At 49.3% G+C, this 6801-nt stretch overlaps 1 long non-coding RNA gene across 1 annotated transcript; it reads right to left on the reverse strand.

Moving 5' to 3' along the window:
- Nucleotides 1–4483: 4483 nt before the first annotated feature.
- LOC143831131 (uncharacterized) lies at nt 4484–6518 on the reverse strand. Its single transcript, XR_013228739.1, has 2 exons — nt 6299–6518; nt 4484–5052 (listed from the first exon to the last, which is right to left on the reverse strand). It is a non-coding gene; the product is annotated as an uncharacterized LOC143831131 (long non-coding RNA).
- Nucleotides 6519–6801: the final 283 nt, after the last annotated feature.

Genomic DNA, 6801 nt, shown 5'->3' on the forward strand with positions numbered 1-6801 from the left:
GCACGTTTGCGTCCTCTGATGGTGCAAATGCACATGTGCGGCAGCTCCGCGCATGCATGTTTGTGTCTGCCGGCATGCCAGCGGACACGCTTGCCTCTCTCTCCCCCGCCTCACAGTGAGAAGCTAGCCAGCATGGCCAGCAGCGGCCCGGTACCGAGGCCTTTGTGGCCCGATACCGGGCCGTAGACCAGGGGTTGACGACCCCCACTCTACATTATGGGCTGCCTCTCTGAACTTTTCTGCCCCAGGAATCCAGCCTGGCCCAGCATTTGTCCGTTTGCAGAGCTAATTTCCACTTCCAGACAACGTTGGTGCCAGTCCAGGGCAATCCCAAGCTAGGTGTGATGCAGGTCCTCATTTGCCTCGTGGCAGGGAATGTGGTATTTCCATGCTGCGGATCCAATGAGGACCTGCGTCATGCCAGGCCTGGGACTGTCCCTTACTGGGACCAACATAGTCCAGAGGCAGAAATTAGTTCTACAACTGGATGAATGCTGGGTCGGATCACTGGTGAGGAAACGGTTTCTGTGTCTCTTTTACAGTCTGTAAAGCATGTTGTCTGCATAGAGTTAATTCAGTTACACCAATCCAACACAGGGTTAAGACCACAATGGGATTAAAGGCACCACCTGACTGCATTTGATTGCAACCAACACTTTCAGAATCCTAAAACTTCTGGCACCACTGACAACTGGTATCACACACTCAACCAAGTAGGTTCAGTGGAAAGCATGACTCAGCAGGATATACACATTCAGTTAAGCACCACAAATTGGTGCACCATGAAGGAAAAGAACAAGAAAAAAATCCTTTTAAAAAAAATTTCATGCAAATCTGGAGTTGTATGAATTGTAAAACAGGAAAGTATGCATGAAATTCCTCACCGATGAAACTGAAACTTCATTTGCCAAGTTTACAAATCCTTTGTATTGGAACTTGTTACGCAGATGTTGTTAATTATGGTACACAATGCTCTTGCAGCCTTGACAAGAGCTCATGACAATTACTGGCACAGCAGACTTGTAGCCTTGACAAGAGCACATGACAATCATTGGCACAGCAGACATCAAAGATGAACTATCAGGTTGTGAATTTCTTTTCTGCTCATTATGATGCCTCTTTTCTGTCTGAGCAAAGAAAGCTGAGCAATTGTACTTTTAGGGATTGCCGATGGGTGAAAGTGGCATCATTTTGAGTCAGGAGAACATTTTCACTCCAATAGGCTGTGGCAACTGAAACAAGTGAAGGCGTGATAATATTTTTCTAGAAGTTGGCCTTGTTTCTTTCTTAACATTGCCATAAGACAATCCTGCTTTGTGCTTGCTTGGGCAGCACGTATACTAAAATTGGAATGACCATCCTGCTTCAAATATTCAGCAGAATATCTTGTTTAGGTTAGTGTAATTAGAAGGTTGAGCCTCTTGTGGTGCAGAGTGGTAATGCAGCAGACATGCAGTCTGAAGCTCTGCCCATGAGGCTGGGAGTTCAATCCCAGCAGCCGGCTCAAGGTTGACTCAGCCTTCCATCCTTCCGAGGTCGGTAAAATGAGTACCCAGCTTGCTGGGGGGTAAATGGTAATGACTGGGGAAAGCACTGGCAAACCACCCTGTATTGAGTCTGCCATGAAAACGCTAGAGGGCACCACCCCAAGGGTCAGACATGACCCAGTGCTTGCACAGGGAATACCTTTACCTTTTAGTCTGGTAAAAGTTATACTATACAGATGAGATTCAAGAAAACAGCACAGAACTTCCTGGGGAGGAGGTACAAATAGGCTCCCAAGAGATATCAACCCATGGGGACTGGCAGTTTCAGATACTTGACTTGTAGATAGATAGTGACCTACAGAGGTTTCCCTTCACTTACACTCTTTCTCCTCAGCTGCATCCCAGATGCCTGGCTGTCTCCCAAACAAATGAATCAAATTCTTTTGAAGCTTCCAATTTTCCAGTTACTATTGCCAAGAATAGCAAGTGCTTTCCAGCTTCAAACAAATAATGCTTTGCGCTTCCCACCTTTCTGCTATCATTAGAGCTAAGAGGACACCAGGTCATAAGAGGCCAACTCCCTGACCTTTGCATTGACCTTGCTTCAACTATTACATGCACAGTAATGGCACAAGGATTTCTGTGGCCAGCTAAGCAGATATACAACTGACCAAGAGCAGGGGAAAGGTGGTGTGGTGTCCTTTAATCCAGGCTATAATCCAGTTTTAGTTTTAGTCCAATCTAGGATTTAGTGTGGGCAGGAACAGAGAGATAGAAAGTTGCCCATGCAGCCCCACACAGAGAAAGAACCTGATTTATTAAGCTACTAGCAAGAAAGCCCATTGCAACCAGGAATGCAATGGGCGCTAGGACCCAGGGGACACCAGGAGGTGCTTTTTTTTTCTGCTGCATGGAGCTGTGAAAGGCTCCTACAGGGTTTTTTTTTTTCTGCTGCTTGGAGCTGGGAAAGGCTCCTACAGGGTTTTGTTTTCTGCTGCTTGGAGCTGTGAAAGGCTCCTACAGGGTTTTTTTTTCTGCTGCTTGGAGCTGTGAAAGGCTCCTACAGGGTTTTTTTTTTTCTGCTAGCTCTCGTGGGCTTGGCTAGCTCTCGTGGGCTTGGAGCTCCTACAGGGTTTTTTTTTCCTGCTGCTTGGAGCTGGGAAAGGCTCCTACAGGGTTTTTTTTTCTGCTGCTTGGAGCTGCGAAAGGCTCCTACAGGGTTTTTTTTTTCTGCTGCTTGGAGCTGGGAAAGGCTCCTACAGGGTTTTTTTTTCTGCTGCTTGGAGCTGCGAAAGGCTCCTACAGGGTTTTTTTTTCTGCTGCTTGGAGCTGTGAAAGGCTCCTACAGGGTTTTTTTTTTCTGCTGCTTGGAGCTGGGAAAGGCTCCTACAGGGTTTTTTTTTCCTGCTGCTTGGAGCTGGGAAAGGCTCCTACAGGGTTTTGTTTTCTGCTGCTTGGAGCTGTGAAAGGCTCCTACAGGGTTTTTTTTTCTGCTGCTTGGAGCTGTGAAAGGCTCCTACAGGGTTTTTTTTTTTCTGCTAGCTCTCGTGGGCTTGGCTAGCTCTCGTGGGCTTGGAGCTCCTACAGGGTTTTTTTTTCCTGCTGCTTGGAGCTGGGAAAGGCTCCTACAGGGTTTTTTTTTCTGCTGCTTGGAGCTGCGAAAGGCTCCTACAGGGTTTTTTTTTTCTGCTGCTTGGAGCTGGGAAAGGCTCCTACAGGGTTTTTTTTTCTGCTGCTTGGAGCTGCGAAAGGCTCCTACAGGGTTTTTTTTTCTGCTGCTTGGAGCTGTGAAAGGCTCCTGCAGGGTTTTTTTTTTCTGCTAGCTCTCGTGGGCGTGCCGGCTTGGAGCTCCTACAGGGTTTTTTTTTCCTGCTGCTTGGAGCTGGGAAAGGCTCCTTCAGGGTTTTGTTTTCTGCTGCTTGGATCTGCGAAAGGCTCCTACAGGGTTAATTTTTTTCTGCTGCCTCTCGTGGGCGCGGCGGCTTGGAGCTCCTACAGGGGTTTTTTTTTCTGCTGCCTCTCGTCGCGCTAGCGGCAAAAGGCTCCTCCGGGGGTGTTTCTTTTTTTTCTGCAGCTTCTCGGCGGCTGGAGTCTTGTGTTGTGTTTGCGGCGGGGGCTTCCTTGGGGCCGGCCTGACGCGGTGAGAGACGCTTCGCGCCTCTCACCACGTCAGGCCGGGAGCAACTGCGAGCCGCGCTGAGCGTGGCTCGCAGTTGCTGGGGCTGGGAATCGGAGGGACCAATCGGCAGGCGCTTTGCGCCTGCCGTTTGGTCCCTCCGGTTGTCTGTCATGAGGAAGGGTCCAATCCGGACCCTTCCTCATCCCGGACACATCCCGCCCCAGAACCCCTTACTGTTTTATTTAGTCCGTGGCGCCCGCGGCGCCACGGGCGGTGTACAGATGTTCCTTTCTGTAACTATGCTGCCTCCTTATTTCGACGCCTAGCATTAAAACATAACAGGTAGCTCTCTTCCTCTGAAAAGCATGAGCCCTCAGATGTATGCTCAGCTGTATGCAAGATTGATATGCTCTAATTCACAGTTTTTGTAGTAGCTTTCATAATGATATGCTGGAGTGGGGGAATATGCTACTGCTGTTCAAGATAGGCAATACTCAGGTTTTAGGATTCCCTACCTCCATGTGGCACCTGGCAATTGCCCCTATTACAGTTGCTCTCCAGATGATCCAGATCAATTCCACTGGAAAAAATGGCTGCTTTGAAGGGTTATTTCTATGGCATTATACCCTGCCAAGCTCCCTCCCCCTGCACAAACCCTCCTCTCTCTACATTCCACCGCCCAAAATCTCCTAAGTATTTCCCAACCCAGAGCTGGCAATCCTATTGCTTCCCCATTGGCTGGATCTGCAGTAAAGTAAATACTCAATCTTACAGAATGAGTTCTGATATGACCTGTCTGTTTTTAGGGTAACTGCAAAGGCATTGAATAGAATTCATAAACTTTCTGGAACAGAGAGAACTCACTGAACAGGCTTCATCAAGTCACCATACTCCAATTTTGAGCTTATCTTTTACAATGATTAAATACAAAACATAACAAAATGAACTGCCAAATTTAAAAACCCGATGGAAATCCAGGCTTCAGTATCGGTTTTGTTGAACATCAAATTCATACACCAGTCATATACCAGTTTGGTAGGCCATCCTAACCTTTCTAACTGGTTTCTGCATCAATCCTACTAGGAAGTAGGCCAGAAGGATGGTAGGTAGGCACTTGTGGTAGCGGTGAACATATGCTGGAATTTGATGATTGAATTCCAATCCCCATAGTACACCTGTTGGTCTTTTCCTCTTGGAACAGCCATTGAATGTATCATTCTGGTTCAGTATTCAGCTGCCCTGGAAAAGTCACACTGGTGTACCAGCTTGCTTTATCTGAGTAAAGGAAGGATGAGCAAAAACAACTCCTTATCTCCCTTATTTGGAGCGGTTGGTGAGGTCATACTGTCGGGAGCACGGAGATGTAAACACTTCCCAGCACTTCAGTCTCTCAACTCCATGTGTTGTTTAGGCTGTAGGCTATGTGAAGGTCTTCTGTCTTCTCCTCTAGACATAGAGAACAGCCAAGGTCAGTGTTGGCTGAAGAAAGATAACTATCAGCCCCACAGCCCTGTGAGTCGCTCTTCCCAGAATTGAGCAGAACATCCTGAATTTTGAATGGTCAAAATGTAATATGATTTCCCCATTTTATGGGAAAGGAAATGTTCACTGGCCTGGGAGTTTAATGACATGCATACTGAAAGATATTAATGTCTACACACAGCAGAGCAGTAATAGAAGCTCAACCCCCGCCCCCCTAACATGATGCAGCCCCAAATGCTCCTTGAAATACTGCTACTAAGGGATGTGAGACCCTGAGGACAAGGGAGGGAGGAAATGGAGGGCTGCCACAAGAAGGAGGAACTGATATGCAGATCTTTGAGCATGCAAACCCTTGAGCATGCAAATCCTTGTGACAGGATCCAGCTCTTCCTGAACATCTTTAGTTTTCAATCTATTTTGGGGGGGGTGTAGACAAAGAATGGGAGAAACATTTTCTATCCTCTGCAAATTCATCCAACTCCACTAATTAATGTGTTAGAACCTTAATTCATAACAAGTGGGAACCTGTGAGACTTGGGGAATTCATGGACCACCCATTCACCAGCCAGCCCTCCCCCCCTGCAATGCCACCTCCAACAGCTGCCTGCCTCATAGGGACTGTGGAAATTCCAGCTCCTCTACCTCCTCTTCCACCACCCGCCTTATTAGTTCATGTGGTGGTGATTCTGGCCTCCTCCTCGCTGCATTTTCCTGCTAATCCGAGGGATTTCTATAGGTCTGTAGAAGAATGCTCACTTATATGAATCTGGCCCCATTCCATGGGTTTTTCTATCTACACAGGGGTCAGAGTGGGCGCGGCTTCTCCCAGCCCTAGGAGCAGAGACAGTGACGTGTGAAGAGCAGAGGTGCTAGGAAGAGTGGGGTAGCAAGGGTGTGAGCTTGTAGTGTGTCTGCCGTCTTGTCTTCCTGAATCTGTTTTCTGGCTGTGTCTCTCTGTCTCTGCATGGATCTGTCAAAGTCACCCAGCGCCATGTGTTTCGGTGTGGCTGGCCCCTATCCTCCCACACAGCCACCGAGTCCTGGCTGTATCTCCTGTGTGTCTCCCATCCATGGCAATCTGGGGATCTGTGTGTCCTTCTCCATGGGTTTCTCCAAGGCCAGTATGTCCCTCTGTGTCATTCCTCCCCTTGTATTGTCCTTCCTTGTTCCCTGTCCTTCTCTGTGTGGTGTCTGCCCGTGTTTCTCTCACACAGTCTGTAGCTCTCCATGTCTGTTTGTCTCCGTCTGTGTGTGTCTGCGGCCCCTCCCCCCTCCAGGGGCCGGGCTCATCGCGGCTTATTGTGTGGGCGGCGGCGAGGCTCTCCCCGGGCCGTTTCCCACAGCGGGCGGAGTCATCGTGGTGAGGCTTGCTCCTGGCCCCCGCAGGGGATTCTTCATGGGAAGAAAGGACGCGCAGATGTGTGGGCGCGTTGCCGCGGCGGCGGAAGCAGGGGCGGAGATTCCAGATCTCCGTAGGTGTCTCTCTGCGGCCCCTCCCTCCCCAGGGCCCAGGCTGTTTGCGGCGTACTGTGTGGGCGGTGGTGAGGCTCTCCGCAGGCCCTTCTATGCAGCGGCGGGGTGAGGCTTGCCCCCGGGCCCCGCAGGGGATTTGTTGTAGAAGAAATGACGCACACAGGTGTGTGCACGTAGCCGCGGGTGTTCAAGCGTGGCCGGAGCTTCCGAAGGCAGGCGGGGCGTGTGTGGGGACAGTAG

This window comes from Paroedura picta, chromosome 3 (genome assembly GCF_049243985.1).
Source record: "Paroedura picta isolate Pp20150507F chromosome 3, Ppicta_v3.0, whole genome shotgun sequence".
NCBI lineage: Eukaryota > Metazoa > Chordata > Lepidosauria > Squamata > Gekkonidae > Paroedura > Paroedura picta.